This window comes from Kogia breviceps, chromosome 12, assembly GCF_026419965.1.
Source record: "Kogia breviceps isolate mKogBre1 chromosome 12, mKogBre1 haplotype 1, whole genome shotgun sequence".
Taxonomy (NCBI): Eukaryota; Metazoa; Chordata; class Mammalia; order Artiodactyla; family Physeteridae; genus Kogia; species Kogia breviceps.
Window position 1 is genome coordinate 77,146,684 of NC_081321.1, and position 22,431 is coordinate 77,169,114.

Sequence of the window (22,431 nt, forward strand, 5' to 3'; positions counted from 1 at the left end):
CTACATTTCTAAATCTTTCTTCTTCACTGTTTTTCCCAAACTGTTGGGCTATAGGTGATTAAGCCTTCGCCTGTGGCATGTTAAGATATATTGATGTCCTTCAAATTGACTAGATTTGTAAATATGTTAGCGTTCTGAATTGTAGATTAGATTTTTTCCCCCTTGCCCTTGGAAAGGCATTCCTAACACCTTTTTTTTTTTTTTTTTTTAAACAAATCAGTATATTTCAAAGAAACTGTTAAAACCTTTGGCAGAATAGTCATATCCCACGCCCCTCACTCTTTATTACCAGGGTAATACCGTAAACCATTGTAGGAGGGGCTGGATAAGTCAGAGAAAAGAGCAGGTATGAGAAACACCAAAACTTTGCTTCCTGCATGATGTCAGCAAGCACTTATTGAATATCTACTATGTGCCAGGAGTTAAACAGGTACACAAAAATTAAGGTATAATCCCTGCCCTCAAGGTGTTCCAGATAAATGAGATGATACATGTAAAGTGCTTAGAACAGAGCCTGGCATATATTACACATTCAGTTAATGTTTGCTGAATGTTAGTTAGTAAAATTGCATAGGAGGCATACAACTAGGAAAAAATGTCTAAAAAGTCTTCTTAGGGAGACAATTATGAAAATATGGTTGAGAAGCACTCGATGGGAAGGACTCGTTACCTGATTGGACTCTGGGCTGAGGGAGAGGGAGGATTCTGGGATGACTCCCAGGTTTCTGGTTTGGACACTTACTGAAATTCACCAAGACCGGATAAACAGGAGGTATGGTTGATGTACAGATTATGCCTGTTGAATTTAAGCTGGTAGTGACTCACAGGTATTGGGCACTTATTGTGAGCCAGCTCCTTTAGGTGCTTTACAGTTGTCAGTAGTGCGAAGTACATACTATAATATTATTGTTCCCATTTTAAAGATTAGGAAGCTGAGACCCAGCCCAGGGCCACATAGCATTTCCTTTAGTGAAAATGTTGGGTAAGCTTTTGGAGATGTGGGTTTAGGTTCAGGATGGAGACCTGCTTCTACCTTTTGTTTGCTGTTTGACCTTGGGGATTATTATTATTTTTTAATCTGAATATAATTCCTTTGTGTGTAAAATAGAGCTGCCTCTTGCTCTTCTCCAAGAGTAGTTGTTCAGGGTAAATGAGAGGAGATATGAACACATCTTCTAAAGCGTATGTGTATATGTAGGTAGTATCTTTTTTTTTTTTTTTTTTTGTGGTACGCAGGCCTCTCACTGTTGTGGCCTCTCCCGTTGTAGAGCACAGGCTCCAGACGCACAGGCTCAGCGGCCATGGCTCACGGGCCCAGCCGTTCCGCCGCATGTGGAATCTTCCCAGACCGCGGCACGAACCCATGTCCCCTGCATCGGCAGGCGGACTCTCAACCACTGCGCCACCAGGGAAGCCCCCTAGGTAGTATTTTTAATGTTAGCTGGTACCCCACAGTAAATGCCATTTTCTCCCTTGCTGTACTTCTTACCTTTCCCCTCTGTGTTCAGGTAGCTCCCAGAGGTGTTGGAAGGACAGAGTGAGAGCCTCCCACCCTCATCCCTCCACCATTTTTGTTGCAACTACGTCCATATCGTCTGATTCTTCCCCGATCATCCATCCCAGAAGATGACTCAGGAAGCTTTTATTTCCATGGGTTTTCATGAACCTCCTCCCATCTAAACACAGTGATTCACTTCTCAAGCTGTAGTCATTTGACTTTTGCCCCTTACAGCTGTTCTCACAGAGGTCATTGGTGACCTTTGGTTAAGTCGATCGACAGTTTTCAGGTTGCCACTTGCTGTCTTGGCGGCATCTGACGTTGGGAGCCACTCTCTCATTCTTGATGTTGCCTCCTTCCTTGGTCGTGTTTTTCCTCCTGCCTCTCCATCTACTGTTTCTTAACTTCTTCTTAGTCTGCTTGCCTCTTAAATGCTTGTCTTCTCCTGAGTTCTGTCACATCCTTCTTCTCCTCTCACTGGCACCATTCTTCTTGGGCAAAGCCCGTCTGTACTCATGGCTTGATGACCACTTCAGTAAGAACTGCTTCTAAATCTCTGTCTCCAGCCCAAATAGATAGCTGCACTCCAGTCCTCGGTACCTTAGCTCAACATGGCCAAAATACAACCCCTCATTTCACACATCAAACTTCCTCCTCCTCAATATACTTATTTTTCTCCAATTCAAAAATATATTCCTATATATATATGGGCTTTTTTTTTTTTTTTTTTTTTTTTTTTTTTGAGTTCCCCAACCAGGGATTGAACCTGTGTCCGCTGCAGTGGAAGCATGGAGTCTTAACCACTGGACAGCCAGAGAAGTCCTAAAAGTGGGATGTTTTTATTGTTATTGTTATTTTATTTTATTTTAAAGCACTTATTCCAGACATCACTTCTTTCTTGAAGCTTTGCATGACCCCTTCATGGCTAGCTGAGAAACTCCTCTTCTGTGTTTCCAGAGGGCTTAGGGTGTATTTCTGTTACGGCACATCCACACTATGTTAGAGTTTTGTCCTCAAGCATACTATGAGTTTGGTGAGGGCAAGAACTTAGTTTTACAACCCTATAGACTCAGAACCTAACATGTTGCCAGATACCTAGTGGGACCAATAAACGTTGGTTGAATGAGTGATCTGTGGTAGCCTTATTTGCTCCCCTCACTTCCCTCTTAACCTCTAACTAAGTACCATAACTATTTATATTAGTTTGCTAGGGCTGCCATAATAAAATACCCAGGCTATGTGGCTTAGACAACAGAAATTTATTTTCTCATAGTTCTGCAGGCCGGAAGTCCAAGATCAAATTGTCAGCAGGTTTGTTTTCTTCTGAGGCCCCCTTGGCTTGTAGATGGCTGCCCTCCTCCTACCTTTTCACATAGTCATCCTCCTGTGTGTGCATCCCGGTGTCTCTCTGTGTGTCCTCATTTCCTCTCATCAGGATACCAGGCAGGTTGGATTAGGGCCACCGTGATGGCCTTGTTTTAACTCAGTTTCGTCTGTAAAGACTCCAAGTACAATCACAGCCTTAGGTATTAGGGGTTAGGGTTTCAACATATGAATTTTGGAGAGTCCGTTCAGCCCATAACACTACTATTGCTTTTTGAAAAACTTTATCTTATTTTTCAGCTCATCCTGGCTAGGCAGCAGATAATAACTCTTCAGTTCTTGACCCTCCATGAAAGTGATTCTTTGGCATTTCTTTGTGGTTTCTATTTAGTGTTTGCTGAATACCAGCCATTAGCCATTCATTTTACCAAACTTAAAACAGAGTTTGTTCTGGTCTCTGTGTAGCATAAGTTCTGAACTGTCTGTCTGGGTATTAATCCATTTTATCAGCGTTATTAGTCACTGTTGTAATAATGAAATCTCACATGGGGGGTGGTGTTCTTTAACTTCCTTATTGCTGAAAATTGCAGTCGTGGAGGTACAGGTTAAGTATAGGAGTGGGTACAGCAGTCAGAACCCTTGAAGCCCAGCTCTGCTCAAGGCCAAATCATTTTAAAGATGAGGGGAATTCAAAGACTGAAGATTTGAGGCTTTCAGGATTGGCCCCTTTGAACTGATATTCCTAGGAACACTGTACAGAGTAAAAGCACAATGAAAATCACCCCCTCCAACATGCACATATCACAGGAGACTTCTAACAACATGACTCTTTGCCTGCTAAGAGAATAGTTTTGTGCACACAGTAAGTATGGTTCTTCAGTTCTGGGCTCCTTCATTAATCTGCAGTTCAGCTTTCTTCCAGTTTAATCTATAGCCCATCCCCCGGGCTAGTTACTAGCTGACTTCCCTTTTACCCCTTCATTTCCCACAAGTGCTCTAGAGTTTTGGCCTCCTGCTTCTTTCTTCTTTTCTCCCTTCCCCAAGTACTCCCCCACCCCCCAGCTGTCACCTCCTTTGCTTGGGTTCCTCTCCCTCAGGCTACAGTCTTGTAATCTCTCATGGGCATCCCTTCTTCCTGTTTCATTCGCCTTCTGTTCCTTACTTCTTTCCTTCTCCAACGGCCTTCTCCTTTGAGACACAGGCTGAACAGTTTCCAAGCTCATTTTGACTTTTCGTTGCTACTTACGTTTGCTGTAAAGCAGCGGTTGGCAAACTATGGCCAAATCCTTGTGAGCCAAATTCAGTCTACTACTTGTAGCATGGCCCGTGAGCTAAGCATGGTCTTTCTATTTTTAAAGAAACAAAAACGAAACAAAAGAATATTTCATGACCTGTGAAAATTATACGAAATTTAGATTTAGTGTCTATAAATAAAGTTTGCTTGGAAGGCAGCCGCGCTTGTTTGTTTACCTGTTGTCTGTGGCTGCTTTCACACCGTGCCAGCAGAGCTGAGTAGCTGCAGTAGAGACCCTGTGGCCCGCACAGGCTAAAAAATATTTACTCTGGGCCTTTACAGATGAAGTCTGCCCATTCTTCGTATAAAGAGTGAGAAGGGCCAGAAAATAGCCTTGCACTGACAGGAATCAGCTTTGTTTACCTTTCTTTTCTTGGTGCTTACCAGAGGGCTGGATTAAAGCTAATGCTTAGTTCTAAAATTGTTTTGAGAGTCAAAACCGGAGAGGCCTTTCTTCAGGGCAGACTTTTCCTGTGAAAGTATGTCATTATCTTTGCCATTTCTTTTGACTAAAATTTTGCCAGAAGAGATTTGTCATACCAGGGCCATTGAACCTTTTCTTTCATTTCTAAAATTGTACATAGGAGAAGAAGAATTAGGTAAACCAAACAGATAAAACTCCTTTGTACTCTGCACCTTCACACCAGGATTTAATTTCAGCTTATCCTGTATACTCACTCATGGTTTAGTGTCTCAAGATTTTTAAGTATTAGGGTGATGAGATAATGTTAGCATTTAAGTACTAACCACAAAAAGAGTTGAGCAAGGTTTGCAGTCATGAGCATTTGCCTTTTTTTCCCATTCATTAGGTATTTTGTGTATTTCCTTTTACAACCCCCCACCTTGTCTTTGTTTTCATGTCTTTTAAAGGAAATTATCACTGACACTCAAACCTCCTGACAAGTAATGCCAAGCAAGGGTAAGAATTTCTTCCCTGTTCATTCTCGGAGATAGCCATTGTGCTATTTCTATTATTCAGAAGTGTGGCTGTATTGGGTTTCTCAACCCCTTAAGGCATTTGTTAACAATACATTTTGAGTGTTCACAGAGGGCTGTGGGCTCCAAAAGGCTCAGAGGATTTCATCAGAAATAGAAGGTAGAACAAGGAGTCTGTAATTGCTACCACAAGAGAGGGGTGACATGTATGTGAAATTCTGAACATTTAACAGCAGCCTACAAAGAAAGACCAATGGATGGAGGTCCACCAGAGCATGCAACACGAAGGCATGGTCTCAGTGGGGTGGGGAGGATAAAGTAGGAAGTGCTTCTAGGGTTACACTGGGTTTTATGGAATGTAGTCATTGCTTACCCCGGAAGAAACCAGTCCAGACAGAGTAGATGCTGAGTATTTTCTCCTGGACATCTTCTCAGGGTGCCTTGCTGGATCATTAAACCCATCATGTTGCAAATGGAATGAATTTTTCCCAATAAATCCAGCTCCTCCTCCTGCCTTTAGTCTTCTCATTCATGTCATTTTTGTTTTCTGAGTTATATACCTGCCCTCTTTACAAAGTAGGTTCTTGAATGAGTGGGTTCTGTGAGGGGAAGGACAACACATAGATTGTTTGGTTCAAAGGAAGAATTGATAATATATATTTTTTAAAGAGAGACAGGTAAGAGAGAGAAGATGAGTTGGTGGATGATCTTGTTTTCTAAGGATCGGATTTGAGCTTGATAGGGTAGTGGAGTGAACCTGCAGTGAGAGGAAACTGGTCTAGGGAGAGAGAAGAACTCTCCCAGCTCCCACCTTCCAGGGCTGACTTCAGCAACTGCCCCATATCTTCCAGATTTCCCCAGATTTTAGTTGAGATTAGAGACTTGCGTTGCATCACTCATCGTAACTAAGAAAATCCTTCCTGAGTTGGCTGCAGGTTGGTTCTGCTGCTACGTCCTGATAGTGATAGGCTTTGATGGGGGACTGAAAAGCCCACATTCGAGGTGGCTGTACCTGACATGACTCTGCAGTTTCCCTTGTGAGAGGGAAATGTCTCCACCTGTTCGTTGACTCCTTTTCCCCCGTCTTCTTGCCTGGCTCACACTGTCCCACTGTTCCTTCCACCCTTTCTGTACACTCTACGAAACAAACAAGCGAACAAAAACCCCACAGCCCTTTTGAGGCCAGCACACCGTATAGGTGCTGTGGTGGCCTGCAAATGAGAATGCAGCTGTTGGTCTTTGGCATTATTGATGGTTCTCTGCGGGGCCATGAGAGCAGTGGTCCTGGACAAATAGGATAAAATCCCCCACTCCGAGGTCACTGGTTTTTCCGCACTCTGCTGGTAAACTCCATTCTGATTCATTCCACAGAAGGCTTAAACCATTTACATTGTTTTGTTCAACTCGCTCAGGAAAGGAAAGCATAGACATTTTAATTGTTTTACAACAGCGTTTCACACCTGCTACAGACTCCCACAGCCAGCCAAATGCAGATCTTGGCTCCAAGGTCGCTGACCGCATGCTGTGTTCTTGAGGGCAGAAGTGAAAACCACCCAGGACAAAACAGCAGTTTCTCTTTAGAAGGTGAAGGGGAGCAGAATAGGCTGCCCCCAGATGTGCTCCTTTGGCATGTGGATTATTTTGAGCTGAAGGGAATCAAGGCCCAGCGGACTGAAAAAGAACTTTTACCTCTCCCTTAACTATCCACAAGAGTTTAGACAGGGGGCCTGGCGCAGAAAGAGAGCTATTTGCAGAGATAACTTTTTATCCGAATGACCTTATCTGTTTGGCAGGGCAAATATCTATTTACCAAACATCTGGTCTTCTTATTGTCCTGAGAATTACTCTCTTCCCCTTTGAAGCCCCAGACTCCTAGCCCATTCTTTTAGCTCAGGAATCTATATAGGGCTCAATCTCCCTGCTCACCCTTGGGTCTCATATTTTTATGGGGCTCCAGTACATGTGAAATTAAATTGCTTTTTCTGCTGCTAATCTGCCTTAGGTCAATATAATTATTAGGCTAGCCAAAGAACCTAGAAAGGAAGAAGGAAAACTTTTTCCTCCCCTACAAAAGTAAGAAAACAGGTGCCATGAAGGAAAGAGGTGCCAATTAGGTATTGCTTTTTTTTTTTCCATATAAGATCCTTTTAATTTAAAGAGCACTTGAAACAACAAGGATTTACTGTATAGCACATGGAACTATATTCAATATACTGTAATAACTTACAATGGAAAAGAATCTGAAGCTGTACACCTGAAACTAACACAGTATTGTAAATCAACTATAGTTTAATTAAAAAAAATCTTTTGAGTAATTGAGAATATAATCAAAAGGACTAGAAATCAGGTGACCTAGGCTCAGATGTTTCCTGTTTCCTACTAGTTCTGTGTCCTTAGACAAGATTTTAAAAAGAAAAAACATTTTACTTTGAAATAATTTAAAACAAGTGCAGTAAAACAGTTCCCAGGTACCTTACACTCAGTCCCCGTTCCCCTCCCAACCCACAGTGAAAATATCTTACATAACCATAGTCCACTGCCAAAACCAGGAGACTGACATTGATTTAATACTATTAAATACATTATTGGAATAGTTTTTACGTGTACTCCGCATGTGTGTGTGCAGCTCTATGAAATTATGTCACGTGTGTAGATTCGTGTATGCTTTTGGTTTTTAATGCACACTTGAAATTATTTTGAGCCTTTGTGTAAATAAGTAATAGTAGCAAAATAGCAAAACTGGAAATTATTAATTTGGAAATCTGAATTTAACACTCTTAATTAAAAGACTTCTGGGGGCTTCCCTGGTGGCGCAGTGGTTGAGAATCTGCCTGCCAATGCAGGGGACATGGGTTCGAGCCCTGGTCTGGGAAGATCCCACATGCCGCGGAGCAACTGGGCCTGTGAGCCACAACTACTGAGCCTGCGCGTCTGGAGCCTGTGCTCCACAACAAGGGAGGCCGAGATAGTGAGAGACCCGTGCACTGCAATGAAGAATGGCCCCCGCTTGCCGCAACTAGAGAAAGCCCTCGCACAGAAACGAAGACCCAACACAGCCAAAAATAAATAAATAAATTTATTTAAAAAAAAGAAAAAAAAAGGACTTCTGGATTAGGAAGTAGGTCAGGTTCTAATTCCATCTCTCCAACTGGAGAAGAAATGAGGGAGCTATACCAAACAGAAATCTTGATTTCCTGTGGTTCCAGCCAGGCACGTAGAACTCATCCTTCTTTCCTCTTGCGCTGACCCAACCGTCCTCCCCAGCGTCTGTCCCATGAGCAGGGCTTCTAAAATATCCCCCACATCTGTCTGCTAGTCTCCTTCCCCTGCCTGGATGACTGCAGTAGCCTCACAGGGACTCCCTGTACAATCCATTTTCCATACAGCAGCCACAACCATGTTTTAAAAATACAAACCAGATTATGTTGTTCCTCTGCGTAAATCCTCCTCCAGTGGCTTCCCACTGCCCCGAGAATCCGATCGGAGCTCCTGCCCAGAGCCACGAGGCCACCGTGGTGGGCTGCTCCCATCCCATTGACATTCTCCTGCCTTATCACTGTGCTACAGCCTCGCAGGCCTCCGTCGTCTGTCCAGTTCGCCACGATAGTCCTCCTTGTGGGCTTTGTTCTAGCTCTTCCCTCCGTCGGGTATGCCCAACTCCTAGTTTTGCTGTGATAACTGGCCCCTCTGGACACTCATTTAGGTGTCAGTCCAAATTAGACACCTCCCAAGTCACTTTCTATCATATCATCATCCTGCTTGATTTCCTCCATAGCATCTGACATAATCTGAAACTAACCTCTGCACTTGATTTTTACTCTGGACTTGTTTTTACTTGACTAGTGAGTTACCCTTCCTTCGACTGTAAGCTCCTTGAGAAGTGGGGTTGCAGTAACCGGTTCACCTTCCATCCCAGAGCCAAGGACAGTGCCTGCCCCATAGAAAGCATCAATAATTATTTTCTGAGTAGATGCATTAAAGCACCAGGTAATCACAGAGGTTGTTGAAATTGAAAAAAATTAATTAAGTGAAATAATATGATGTTTAAGATTATTAATTTTTTCCCATATTTAGGACTCTTAGAACATTGTGATTAAATTCCTATGTACTGTGGATTCCCTTTTGTGTGCCCGTGTGTTAGTAATAGGTCTTTTTCGGAGGCAGGACCATTTCAGATGGGAAAGAGAAGTCCCCTGTACCCTGGTGATAGGTTCCTGTTTGCCTGAACATGTCAGACAGACCACCTTATTGCTTTGAAGTGGTAAAGTTGAAATTCCCCCCATTCACTTCCCCCCCATCAGCTGAGCTTTTGCATTAGAGAAGACCATTGAGCACGTTTTCATACAGAAGGTGCAAGAAACTTAGTATCATGTGGTTTGGCATTTAGCCTGACTTGCTTTCATTATTTAGTTTAGGTTGAACACATCCCTTTTCTTTTGAATTTAACATGTAAGAAATGGCTCCCAGAACTGGAAGACGTGGAGCTGCTAATGTTCTGACTTAAATGGAAAGAACAGAATTTATGTCCTCTGCTTCATTTCTTAAATTCCTGTTTAACTTCCATTTTATTTATTTATTTTTATTTTTATTTTTTTTGTGTGTGGTACACGGGCCTCTCACTTTTGTGGCCTCTCCCGCTGCGGAGCACAGGCTCCGGACGCGCAGGCTCAGCGGCCATGGCTCACGGGCCCAGCCGCTCCGCGGCATGTGGGATCTTCCCGGACCGGGGCACGAACCCGTGTCCCTTGCATCGGCAGGCGGATTCTCAACCACTGCGCCACCAGGGAAGCCCTAACTTCCATTTTATTGATTGTCAGAGCCACATAACCAAAATGTCACTCTATTTACTTTTGATGGTGTTACCAGCCACTTGTGCCATTTAAGCAGTTTTAGAAATGTAATGTAGTGTAGGAATAGAAATACATATGTTTTTAGACCTGTGTTATGCTGAATTAGTGATTTACTGCTGCTGAAGGAGTGGTTTTTGTGTGAAAGAAATGGTTAGTCTTTCACTGACTATTCTTATCAGAGGTTAATACACTTTCTCTTCTCTGATTAAATTCTGGAGTTCTCTTTTGAAAAATGCATGTACCATATAGCTTCCAGTGACGTAAATGTTGATCTTTTGTTATGTTTTTATTGTTGTTACTGCTAATGAATTAATTTCCAAGCAAATATATACTTGTAAATCTGGAAGATAGTATTTTTCTCTTAAAAGCATTTTGCCATTTTCACATTGTTATGCCCCTAGCTTATAGGGTGTTTTCTTGATAAGTCATTTTCTTCTGTGGATTTTTAAAAAATGGTGTACTCATAGGGAGTGTGATCATATTATGAAAAATGTGAGTGATAGAATATGATTAGATGTACTTCAAAGTCAGAGTCGATGTGAAAAATTGATGCTTTATAGCATTTATTACCAAAATTTGTTCTTTTTGTGTTACCCTCTCCCCCCTCCTCAGGTCCTCTTAATGTTTCTATATTTTTTTGGTGAACCAAACATGACTTGAAGAAGGTAGTGGGGGAGAGGGGGGAGTTGGAGGGGTATAAAATGAGCAGGCTGCTTTCCCAGGAGCCTCTCACTTGCAGGGTCTGGAACGACTGCTTTTGGGGAGGAGTGATATTCACACTGAGGGAGGTAAAAATGCCTGCCCATTTTGAGGAGCTTTTGCTTTCATAATAGAACTTCATTGTACAAACAAAAGGATGTTTTAAAGGAGAGGACCATTTGCAATTGAGTGTTTTCCATTCGGGTAGCATCTGACAGAGAATAATTTTCAGAGATTTTTAGTATTGCATGCAATCATAGCTTAGCAGTTGGATCTTATTATTATTTTTTGGCTGCACTGCACAGCTTTCGGGATCTTAGTTCCCTGGACCACGGATTGAACCTGGACTCCCTGCAGTGGAAGCGTGGAGTCCTAACTGCTGGACCACCAGGGAATTCCCAATCTTTTTATCTTTATGATAGAATTGTACATTTCATTTCTGTTTTAAGTCCCACCCATGCTTTTTAAGTAGTGTAGTAAACTGTTTTCTTACCTGCAGGGTGACTGAGTGAAACTGTGTATAATTTGCCCGATAGTAATTCTGCGATCTGCATAATCCAATGTATGCTATGGCTTTTGCACTGGGTAACTTTCAGATGACTTTTGTTTTGGCCTGCAATCTTATTAATAAGATTGATTCAGGGTACTCATTCAAAGTCACCTAATTTGTCTTCCACATGTCCTAAGAATGAAATCTCTGAGCAGAGCAGCCGTTGGATACAGGACAAACCTTGGACTGTGTGTATCTGTCATTTTAAAAAACGATTGGGGGAGAGACACTCTGTAAGTAGTGATGTTCTATGATGATTTTTTAAATAAAAAAAAAACGATTGCTATCTAACAAACTACCCCAAAACTTGGCAGGTTCAAACAACCATTTGATTTTGAAGGTTAGGGATTCAGGAAGGGCTCAGCTGGGTGGTTTGTCTCTGATCCATGTGCTGTCAGTTGAGGTGGTTGGAGCTGGAGGATCTGCTTTTCAGATGGCTTTTTCACTCGTATGTCTGGTTCTTGGGCCAGGATGGCTGATGGTTGATGCTGGCTCTTGGCAGGGGGCTCAGTTGGGAGCTGTTAGTCTGAACACTGCCATGTGCTTCTCCATGTGCTTGGGTTACTCATAACATGGCAGCTGGGTTTTTAGAGGGAGCATTCCCAAAAGGTGTGGGTGGAAACTTTAAGGCTCAAGGCTTCTTATGACATAGCCCTGTAAGTCCCAGAATACCACTTTCCCTGCATTTTATTGGTTGAGTAAGTCACTAAGACTGACCCAGACTCAAAGTGAGGGGAATTATCCTCCACCTTTCAGTGGGAGAAGAAGCAAAGAATTTGAGGCCAAGTTTAATGGCTGATGATGGAATCATGTCAGGATAGCATTTATTTAATCTCAATTTATGCCTCTCCTAAGGTTCAAGTGGCTTAAAGTACAAATACTAATAAGTAGTTTCATGTACTGGTAGCCCCATTCCAAGTGGGGGCACCAATTAAACACAAACTGAGGTCCTCCATTCCAGTCATGTAGTGCCCTAAAAGTGGCATGACTGTAATCTCATCTCATAATATCTAGAAAGATGTCAGTCCTCTGAGTCATTGTGCAAACTAGTTTGTCAAAAGAGTTCAAAGGAATCATAGATCTTACAGCTGGAAGGGACTCTAAGGGATTACATCATCATTATCACCTTCCAAAGAGATTTATTGAGCTCTACTGGGTGCCAGGCCCTGGGAATGCAGAGGCGAATATGACAGAATTCTTGCCCTTGAGACATAGTTGAGAAAATAGGACTGATACGTAAGAGATGAATAGAAATTCATAGACTTAGTGGCAAATACAAGTACAGGTGAAATGTGTACAAGAAAGAGAAGTGATCAGTAGAGGCTGTTGGGTCTGGGAAAAGATATAAAGAGATAGGCTCCTCATCACAATGAAACATAAAACCGATTACCTGCAAGTCCCTCTGTGACCTGGGTCCCTGCTTCCTCTCAGCTCCTTTTCTGCCTCTCTTTTCCTCGCTCACTGGCCTCCTTCCTTGAATATGCAGACATTTCAGTACCTCTGCATTTGCTTGTTTCTCTATCTGGAATGCTCTTTCCCCAGATATTCTCATGGCTTCTTTTCTCACTGCAATCAGATCTCTGGTCAGATGTGCCCTCCTCAAGCCTTCCCTGACTACCTACCCTGTCTACTTTCTACCCTTCATCACCATTTATCTCCCTGAAGGCAGGGCCATTGTCTGCCTTGTTCATTATTGTATCCTCAGCAACAAGAAGAGTGCCCGGCAAATAACTGGTGCCCAATAAAAAATGGTTGAATGAATAAATGAGTAAGTGAATGTAGAACCTTGAAACAGGGGAAGGATTTAGCAAAGTGAAGAACAGATGATGTTGCTGGCTGCCTGCAAGGTAGAGTGAAAGAGAAACAAAAGTGTCTGTGGTACATTCATAAATTATCTGTTTCAGTACCCTGACATCAGGGGTCATTGTTTTATAACCTTGGGTCCTTCAAACTACCTTCTTCTTAGCTCTATGTGATAAGCACTAAATTAGGGCTTACACAGGGAGTGATTCATTCAGACTAGAATGGCTGGGTCATACATGGCCTCAGTTGTAGGAGAACTTGCCATTCCTGAAAAATACTCTGTACTAGACCACTTCTTTGTCTTTACTCCTGTTCATATTTCTATCTGAAATATCCCGTGTTTTGTTGTGATGTTGAAATTCCACATGAATGATCCATTTCCTCCATTGTACTTAATATTTACATGACTTGATTATCACATAAGGACATTCTGCATCAACTGGAAGTATTTGTGTACATGTATTCCTTTCATTTGAATTCAAACTCTTAGAGGGCAGAGCCTGGGTCTAATTCATCTTTTATTTACCTATACAGTACATAAGAGATTCTTTTTTTTTTTTTTTTTTTTTTGTGGTATGCGGGCCTCTCACTGCCGTGGCCTCTCCCGTTGCAGAGCACAGGCTCCAGACACACAGGCTCAGCGGCCATGGCTCACGGGCCCAGCCGCTCCGTGGCACGTGGGATCTTCCCAGACCGGGGCACAAACCGGCGTCCCCTGCATCGGCAGGCGGACTCTCAACCACTGCGCCACCCGGGAAGCCCCGTAAGAAATTCTTAATAAAAATGTGTTAAATTTAATTAAATATGAGAAATGAGTGTACTTCAGCTTCTAATGTAAAACAAATGCGTATGCCTAGAAGTCAGAAGAGGCAAAGCTAAATTCCCAAGGAAACAAAACAATGATGAAATATCTTCATCCATGGATTTTCCTGGTCGATTTGATCTGTTTAGCTTCCTCATATTGCATTCATGATTTGCAAAGGGTCTGTAGAATCAACTACTTACACATTTTATTTCAGTTATCTCTTGCTGCATAACATACCACCCTAAAATGTAGTGGCTTCAAACAGTAACAGTTTATTATTTCTCACAATTTTGTGGGTTGGCCAGGCTCAGCTGGGTGGTTGTTTTGCTCCATGTGGCATCGGCTAGTGTCTTCAGTATAGCATATGCTTTTGGTTTTGGAGCTTGGCTGGGACTAGAATGTTCAAGGCACCTTTACTCACATGTCTTGTATTAGCTGTAGACAGGAACAACTTTGCTCTCCTCAATAAGGCGTCATTTCCTCTGGTATCTAGACCAGCCTCCTTAGAGCACGGTGGCTGGATTCCAAGCATGTCAACATGGAGGTTGTCACTTCTCTTGAGGCCTAGATCTGGACCTGGCACAGCATCACTTTCACCACATTCTGATGCTCAAAATGAGTCACAAATTCAGAGGGAGGGGAAGTAAATGTCACCTCTCGATGGAGTGGGGATCATGCACATTCAGGGATGGGAGGGGTTATTAATGGCAGTGTTTACAGACTATATACATCAGCATGCTTAGATATTCATTAATATTGTCTTTTCAATGAGAAGTAGAACATTTTTAATGACGTCTCAGGCCTTTGAGTATTATTTGAACCCTTTGGCTTTGAATTTTGAATGGTTTCTAGAGAGAAGTGCTGTGAACATTTTGGGCATAATTGAGTAGCAGCTGAAGATGATCATTGACTGTGTTGACCTTGTTTTTTGCTCTGCTTGCCATTTATATTGCATTGTACATGTTCCCTCCATTTGTGTGCAAGTTGGAATCACAAGCCAAGAGATCTGAAGTGTGGTCCTGAACTCTTCTCTGGTTCTCAGTGTAACTTAGAGCAGGTGACTCCAGCAGCAGGACAGGTAAGCACAGGCCGTAAAGCAAAAGGAAACAAGCCAGTTGCTCTCGGCTGATATGATAATGTGAACGGATGGCAGAGGGAAACTTGAATTACTCAGCTGCTGTTTGGCCTCCATCTTCTCTGCCCTAACTGGTGTCTCTGATTCTGTTCTTCCCACATAGCAACCAGAGATCTTTAAAAAATGTAAATCAGATCATGTCATTCTCCTGCCTAAAACACCCCAGTGGGTTTCCATTGTACTTGTAATAAAATACAGACTCATCATAAATTGGCTCCTGTTCCCACCTCTTCAACTTCCCCTCCTGTGACTCTTCCCCCATCTTTATGTTTTAACATGTTTCGGCCACATTGTGTTTTTTTTTTTTCTGTTCCTGGAGCCCCCCAGGTTTATCCTGCCAGGTTCATCCCATCTTAGGTCCTTTACACTTGCTGTTCCCTCCCTCTGGAACACTGTTCTTCTAGATCCCTGTGTGGCTGGCTCTAGATGACCTCAGAGAGACCTGTCATGACTCCCAGACTATAGTAGTGCACCAGGCATTCTCCCTCACGATTTCTCTGTTCTGTTCTTTCTAGAACTGAACCCGTTTCTCAATTTTCATGTGTATAAAAACGGGGTTGATAATAACAGAGCATACTTCATAAAGCTGTTATGAGGATTCAAGTAGTTAATATTTAGAAGGCTGTCTGGCACATGATACGCTCTCAAGTGTGAGCTGTATTATTATATCACTCTTTACTACCTGCTCACTTATTTGCTTGTTTGTTATCTTTCACCCAGCACTAGATTGTCAGCTCTTTGCAAGCAGGGACTGGTTTTGCCTGTCTTGTTCATGTCCCATGTGTATTCCCATTCTGTTGGCATATACAGTAGATCTTCAGTACGTACCCGTAAAATGAACAAATGAAAGGCGGAATGGTCATCCTGACCAGGCTAGTAAAATCCATGGTAACATGAAATTAAAGCTTGAGAAAGTTGAGTGGATTGTAAGAGACTTTTTAGTTGTTCAAAATGAGTGTAAGATTTTTGATCCAGAAGAATTGTATTCCAGGACACTGAAAGAACTTGGGGATAATTAATTACTGTTTTATTTTTATGGAATTTTGAAGAGTGGAGAAATATCACAATTATGAATGAAGGTAAATACAATCCTGAGTTTCAATACTGAGGAATATGGGTTCAAAAACCATAGACTGGGGTGGGAGGAATTGGGAGACTGGGATTGACACATATACATTATTGATACTATGTATAAAATAGACAACTGATGGGAACGTACTGTATAGCACAGGGAACCCTACCTAATGCACTGTGGTAGCCTAAATGGGAGGGAAGCCCAAAAGGGAGGGGATATCTGTATGTGTACAGCTGATTCATTTTGTTGTGCAGTGGAGGCTAACTCAACATTGTAAAGCAAACATACTCCAATAAAAATTAAAAAAAACAAAACAAACAAACAAAAAACCCCATCGACTGAGAGCGAGCCTTATGCTATTTGTGGGGAGAGTTCTAGAATGGATTATTGAAAGAATGGTTTGTGAATGCTTAGAACAGTATTGCTTAGTGGGAAAGTGGGGCACCCTTAGAGAAAAGAGACCTAGAAGAATAAATATTTTTTTTTCAGGTCACCACTTAGTTTGGTGGCAGAATAAAAATGAGAATAAAGACCCCCTGATTCTGTTCCGAGGGTGTTTTCAAACTGGGATCTTAGAGCTCCTCAAATTCTATACGCCATAGAGTCTTTTTTGTATGTTTTTATTTTGAGGATTAGCTGGGAAAAAAAGCCACTTTTGAAGACAGTTTCTCAGTTGAGGAACGTTGAGCCTTGGAAGTTAAAGGACATAGTCTCAGAGGTCCATGAGATTTAATTCCCCTCCCCACTCCTTTAAAAGAGATCTGTGCAGTAGTCTAGGTTAAGAAACTCGGCAATTGTGATATTTTGCCAGTCTATCTGAGTAACCAAACAGTGCATGTTGTCCATGTACAGAAAACAGCACGTTCTTCCACTAGACCTGTGTTGTCCTGTACAGCAGCCTCCCATGTCTGGCTTTAGAACAGTGAAACTGTGACTGCTTCAAACGGATATGTCCTGCAGTGGAAAATGCATTCTGGATTTCAAAGACTTAGTACCAAAAAAAGTGTAAAATATTTCATAATTATTTCCTTTATTTTGAGTATCTGTTGAAGTGATAATATTTTTGATACATTGGGCTACCTAAAAAATATTATTAAGATTAATTGCACCTCATTTTTCTTTTTTTAAATGTGGCTGCTTAGGTCACTAGAAAATTTAAAATTGTGTGTGGCTTGCATTGTTGGATGGTGCTGCATTAAACCTGTTGCCTCTCCCAGGAGGAAAGGTGAAAGAATCGGTAAACATCAGTGTGCAGGTGAGGTGATATGACAGCTACCTTCCACCATTTGGATGGCTCTCATTCATAAGTTTCTCTCTGTTGTGTATTTCTCAGAAGGTGGAAGGCAGACAAATGGCTAGAAATGTCAGGGTAATACAAGAAACACCTTTCTAAAACAGTTGTCCAAATATGGTTATGGGCTCTTTCTAGAGGTAGTGAATCCCTCATCATTATGCATAATTCAGGCAGAGGCTAGATAGCTGCTTAATAGGTTATTTGGAGAGAGTTCAGGTGTTTAAAATGAATTCCCCTTGCAATCCTGAGATTCTGATCCTGAAATAAAATCAGGCAGAGGGCTGGTTTTTACAGAAGTATAAAAGAGATGGATTCTGTGGGCAGGAGAAGAAAACAAAATTTACTTCACTCTTTGTTTCCTTTTCCTTTAAACTTTCATATGAATGTTTTTTAGGAGCTTTGAGGAGCTTTGCATTCTTGGTTACAGGCAATCGTTTGGTTCTCTAAGCCTGGTGAATCTGGTGAGCAGTGCATTGGTTAGGAATGTGCTTGCCAGCAAGTCAAGCAAACAAACAAAATCCACCAAACTGACAATGGCAAAATAAGTAGAAACTTATTTTAATCATGTAACAGGAAGTCTGGAGGTCAGCTGCTTCTGGCATTGGTTCGTTGGCTCAGAGGCATCAGGACAAGTGTCTCTGTTCTTCTCTTGGCTTTTGTTTTCCTTCTGGTAGCAAGATGGCTGCAACTACCAGCAGTGCATCTGTAAGGCTGGAAGGTAGGGGAAGGAGTAGCTCCTGATGCATCAGTCAGTTTTATCTGGAAAAGCAATAGTCTTTTCAGAAATTGCCAGCACACGTCCTCTTTTGTTTCAATGGCTAAAATAGTCATATGGCCACGCCACTCCCAAATCTGATTCAGGTGCTTCGGAGTCAAGAGGGAAGATCACCCAGTGGCCACTGATGATTTTTGCCTAGGTTGAGTTTTACCCAACAACTCCTTTTTAGACATGAGAAAACTGAGGACCAGAGAAGTTCATGCCTTTGAACTTGTAGGATAGGACTAAGACTTCTCACTTTGCCCCTTCTACCTCACTAACTTCATCAGCAAGGAGAGCATATTCCCCCCAAATGATAGGGCACGTTGGATATAATTGTCACTATCTTGGATCCTTTTAATGTAGGTTTAGACATTTTGTCTTTCTACAGAAGAATTTTGAGTAGGTGAATGTAACGTGTACAGTAAGGAACAGCCGTATAGTTTTTACGTTTGTCTCCCCATTAATTTGTTGAATTTCCCTATCAGTGTTCCCTGTGCTTCTCTTTTTAAACCAGTGGCCCATTATGAGTATGAGTGGAATAAAGTATGTGTAAGAATAAAACAATTTTAAGCCACCATGATTACTGGCAGTGTTCAGCTGAGTATCTGATTGTCACCAGCTGCTGTACATACTCCTTGGATAGGCAGTTGCATATTCTCAAACAGTTCTGCTTGGAAGGAAAAAAAATATTATTGATTGATTAAAAAAATAAAAATTGAACCAGATTCCACTACCTCCTTTAAAGACTCAAGTCCCCCCACCGCCTGCCTCCTTTCCTGCCCAATTGCTACTAGCAAAATCCCTCGTGAACTACTTCGGGAAATGATGGTGGTGGCAGTGGTGCGTTGGTATTTGTGAGAGCAAGAAAATGAAAGGTTGGAAATATATAAGAAAATCAAGTTTTGATGAACAGGAGGATTGACCTGTGGAGTATTGTAAGGCAAAATGAGGTTGGTGTGTAATAATGGAAAGAATTTGATATACGAAATAGGGTCCATTGTGGGTTGATAAGCTGGGGACATTTACTTTGACCATTTAGAGGGCAGAGAATTTGATAGGAAACTAGCTAGTTGTGGAATGCTTCCTCTGTCTATACATTATATATAACTCTCCCTTAATCCTCAAAAACCTCTCTCTATGAGGAAGGTATTTCCCGCATTTTGCAGGTCAGGGAGCTCAGAGAGATGAACTTTTCCAGGGTTTGAAAGCTAATACATCATGGTGTTGTTATTTAAACCCAAGGCTGACTCTAAGACCTGTGACTCTCCTACTGAGTTAATTTGAATGTTTGCAAAATCTGCAGCTCTAATTGTTTTTGCAGTTAATGTTCTTGAACTGGCAACAAGTAAATAGTTTAGCTATTTGATGACTCTCTCAACTTTTTGGGCTTATTCATTTGAGACCATGTATTATTTATTTGGAACAATGTATTTTTACATTTAACTACATACTTGATTTTTCTCAGCCCTTACTTTTTGTATTAGTGAACCAAGCTTTACTAGTACTCTTTTTTGGAGGGGTACCTCTTATCAGGCAAAAATCTTATTCAGATAAACAAATACATGCCGTGACGATAAAGAACTACAAGTTATTGTTTTTCCCCATTCTTTAATGCTGTGCATCTTACCAGGTAGAAGTTTAGTTTTCATAGCAGGAAAGAACAAGTAGCAACTTTGTGAATTGTGGCATTTGAGATTAGACTGATAAGACAGTGAGTGACCTACAGCAGAGTAGTTAACAGAAAGGAACAGAATTGTTGCCAAAGACAGAGGAAGGTCTGTTGTAACTGAAAGAGTAATCTTTGGCATTTGGCCATCTCAGTTTCATGATAACAGGAAGAAGCAAGAACCTTGGAATTGCTCTTCTTTATATTCCATTCCTGGATAATTACCAACCATACTCAGATTTTGAAAGGTCCTTTTATTTTGTGATTGCATCTTTCAGCAACAACTCTTATTATCCTATTATGCAATTTGTCTCATTTAAGATGCTCAGGTGGGAAAACTTTCAGCCTCAGCAACTGTAAAGATCACTGTGATTGAGCATTTCATGGCACTTTCACTCACTTTGCTGTTGAGCAAGCAGGATTCATGGCAGGTGAATTCTTTCCAGATGTGCTTTTGAATAACTGGACAGATCCCTGGGGTCTCTTCAGGATAACCCAAGTGACTGTGTATTCTTGCTCCCTTTGTCCACACATAGCTTCCTGTGGTCACTCTGCAGAGGGCTCTGTAGTTGTGGGATGATTCCTCAGCTCATACTGAATCCAGGAGGACAGGTAGATAGTCCTCCAAGCAGCTGATCCCCGAGCTTTCCTAGGTCTGCTTGTTTGGGTACCAGAACCCATCCCTCTCCAGGAGACACGCAGCAGTTTTGCTTTCATTTGCTTTGGCACCATTTTAGGTGTGAAACGGAACCGTTTTCTCCCAGAACATAATGTCCCTGCGTAGAAGTAAGTGATAGCAGTGAGGAGTCTAGAGCCAAGCCTGTTAGTAATTAATGCTGAATGACTCAACCTGACACTGATGGCCCTCTCCTGAGGTTATTGAGGAGGGAGGTATGGGAAGTGTGGTCCCTTTACCCACTGTGTCCAGCCCCCAACTCAGCGATGGGCTGCCAGGAGGGCTGAGCCAGTGGGAGAAGCCAGCATGTGGACGGGGTTTGCTGACGTGTCCTGACGTGGAAGGCGGCACACCCAGCTCTGTATTAATGGCCGGCATTAGGTCTGAAGTACTGAATGCAGCCTCTAGATGTGCCTCCTCCTTGCCAGGCACGTTCAGGGGAGATACTGGGACCCACCTTAGGGGTTGGCGTCAGCTCTTTATGAAGGTTTTCCTGACAATACTCTATTCCTGGAGGAGGACTTTGTGTTGTTCTCATGGGCTTGCCTCTAACACAGAACTTACCATGCTGTGTTATGCTTGTCTGTTTCCTTTTTTATCTCCCTAGACTGTGAACGCTTGAAGATAGGGATAGTGTATATCTTATCACTGTTTTAATTCTCAGTGCTAGGTCATATTATGTGTTCACTAAATGTTTGTTAAATAAATGAAATAATAATGTTCAGCCCCTTTATTCCGTATGGTACTCCATCCTGTCCAAGGACAGAATTTTATCAGAAATTATATTGGTTATCCTCAGTTGGTACTCAGACTAATGAAACACAGTAGCATAGATATGAGTAGAGCTGAAAAATAAAGGTGATTATAAAATACATAGAGATAAACTTAATAAGAATTGGGCAGAATTTATGAGAAAAAGACTTCCAAACTTAGCTGAGGCATATAAAAGAACACTTGAATAAATAAACATATCATGTATGTTGGTGAGAAGAGTTATTATGGTAAATGTATCAATATCATTTTTGTCCACATTAGTCTAAAATCTAATGCTATTCTAATAGAACTTGCAATGGGATGATTATTCTGTGGAACTTGATAAGTCCAGAATAATATTGTTTGAGACTAATGAAGAAAAACAGGGGAGAGTTTATCTCATCACATATTAAGACACTGTAAAATATAGTAAATAAAAACAAAATAGCATATAAGATAGAAGCCAGTATAACCTGGATTCCAAAACTTGATGAAGACATTATAAGGAAAAAATATGGACTTCATTAACATAGATGTAAAAATCCTTAACAAAATATTAACAAGTTGAATCTAGCAGAATAGAAAAAAGATAATACATCATTACCAAATGAAGTTTATCTCAGAAACTCAAGGTCAGTTTAGCGTTTGAAAGCCATGTAATTTATCATGTTAACAGAATAAAAGAGAATTTAGAATTAGTCTAAATAAAAACAGACTTGAGTATACATATGGAAACCTGGTACAAATCTACAATCCTTTATTTGAAACATTTGGGGCCAAACATGTTTCAGAATTTAGGGTTTTTAACAACATCTCATAGTCAAATTTGTGTTTGTTTCCACAGCAAAACTGATTAATAGTGACACTAAATGGAATAAATAAAGGCCAGAAATAGCGTCAACATTACCTCAGGTAAGGCTTTGCTACCACATAATTTTGGCACCAAACTTTAGAAAACACAAACAGAAAGTTCTTTGTTTTCAAGAGCTTTATGATTTCAGAATCTCAGGGAAGGAATTATCAAAAAGTTGGCACATTTCAAATCAGAGATGAAAGGACTTCTGAAGGGTGTTGGGATTACATACTAGTCATTTAAGAGAAAAAGAAATAAAGTTAAATCCCTACTTTATAGCAAAATTAATGGGGTTTTTTTTGGCTGCGCCACACAGCTTGCGGGATCTTAGTTCCCCAACCAGGGATTGAACCCAGGTCCTCAGCAGTGAAAGTGCAGAGTCCTAACCACTGGACTGCCAGGGAATTCCCAATGATTTATGGAGATTTTACTGTTAAACAATTTAAAAAATCTATAAACGT

General features: G+C 41.4%; 1 protein-coding gene across 6 annotated transcripts in view; it reads left to right on the forward strand.

Annotated features, from left to right (window-relative positions):
• Positions 1-22,431, forward strand: part of CRADD (CASP2 and RIPK1 domain containing adaptor with death domain) — a 233,167-nt gene that overhangs the window by 15,385 nt on the left and 195,351 nt on the right. Inside the window, exon 3 of one of the 6 annotated variants that reach the window (XR_010835874.1) lies at positions 21,962-22,029. The exons of the other annotated variants lie outside the window; for them this stretch is intronic. The gene's annotated coding sequence lies outside the window, so the exon portion shown is untranslated. The remainder of the gene's footprint in view (positions 1-21,961; positions 22,030-22,431) is intronic. 6 annotated transcript variants of the gene reach the window in all.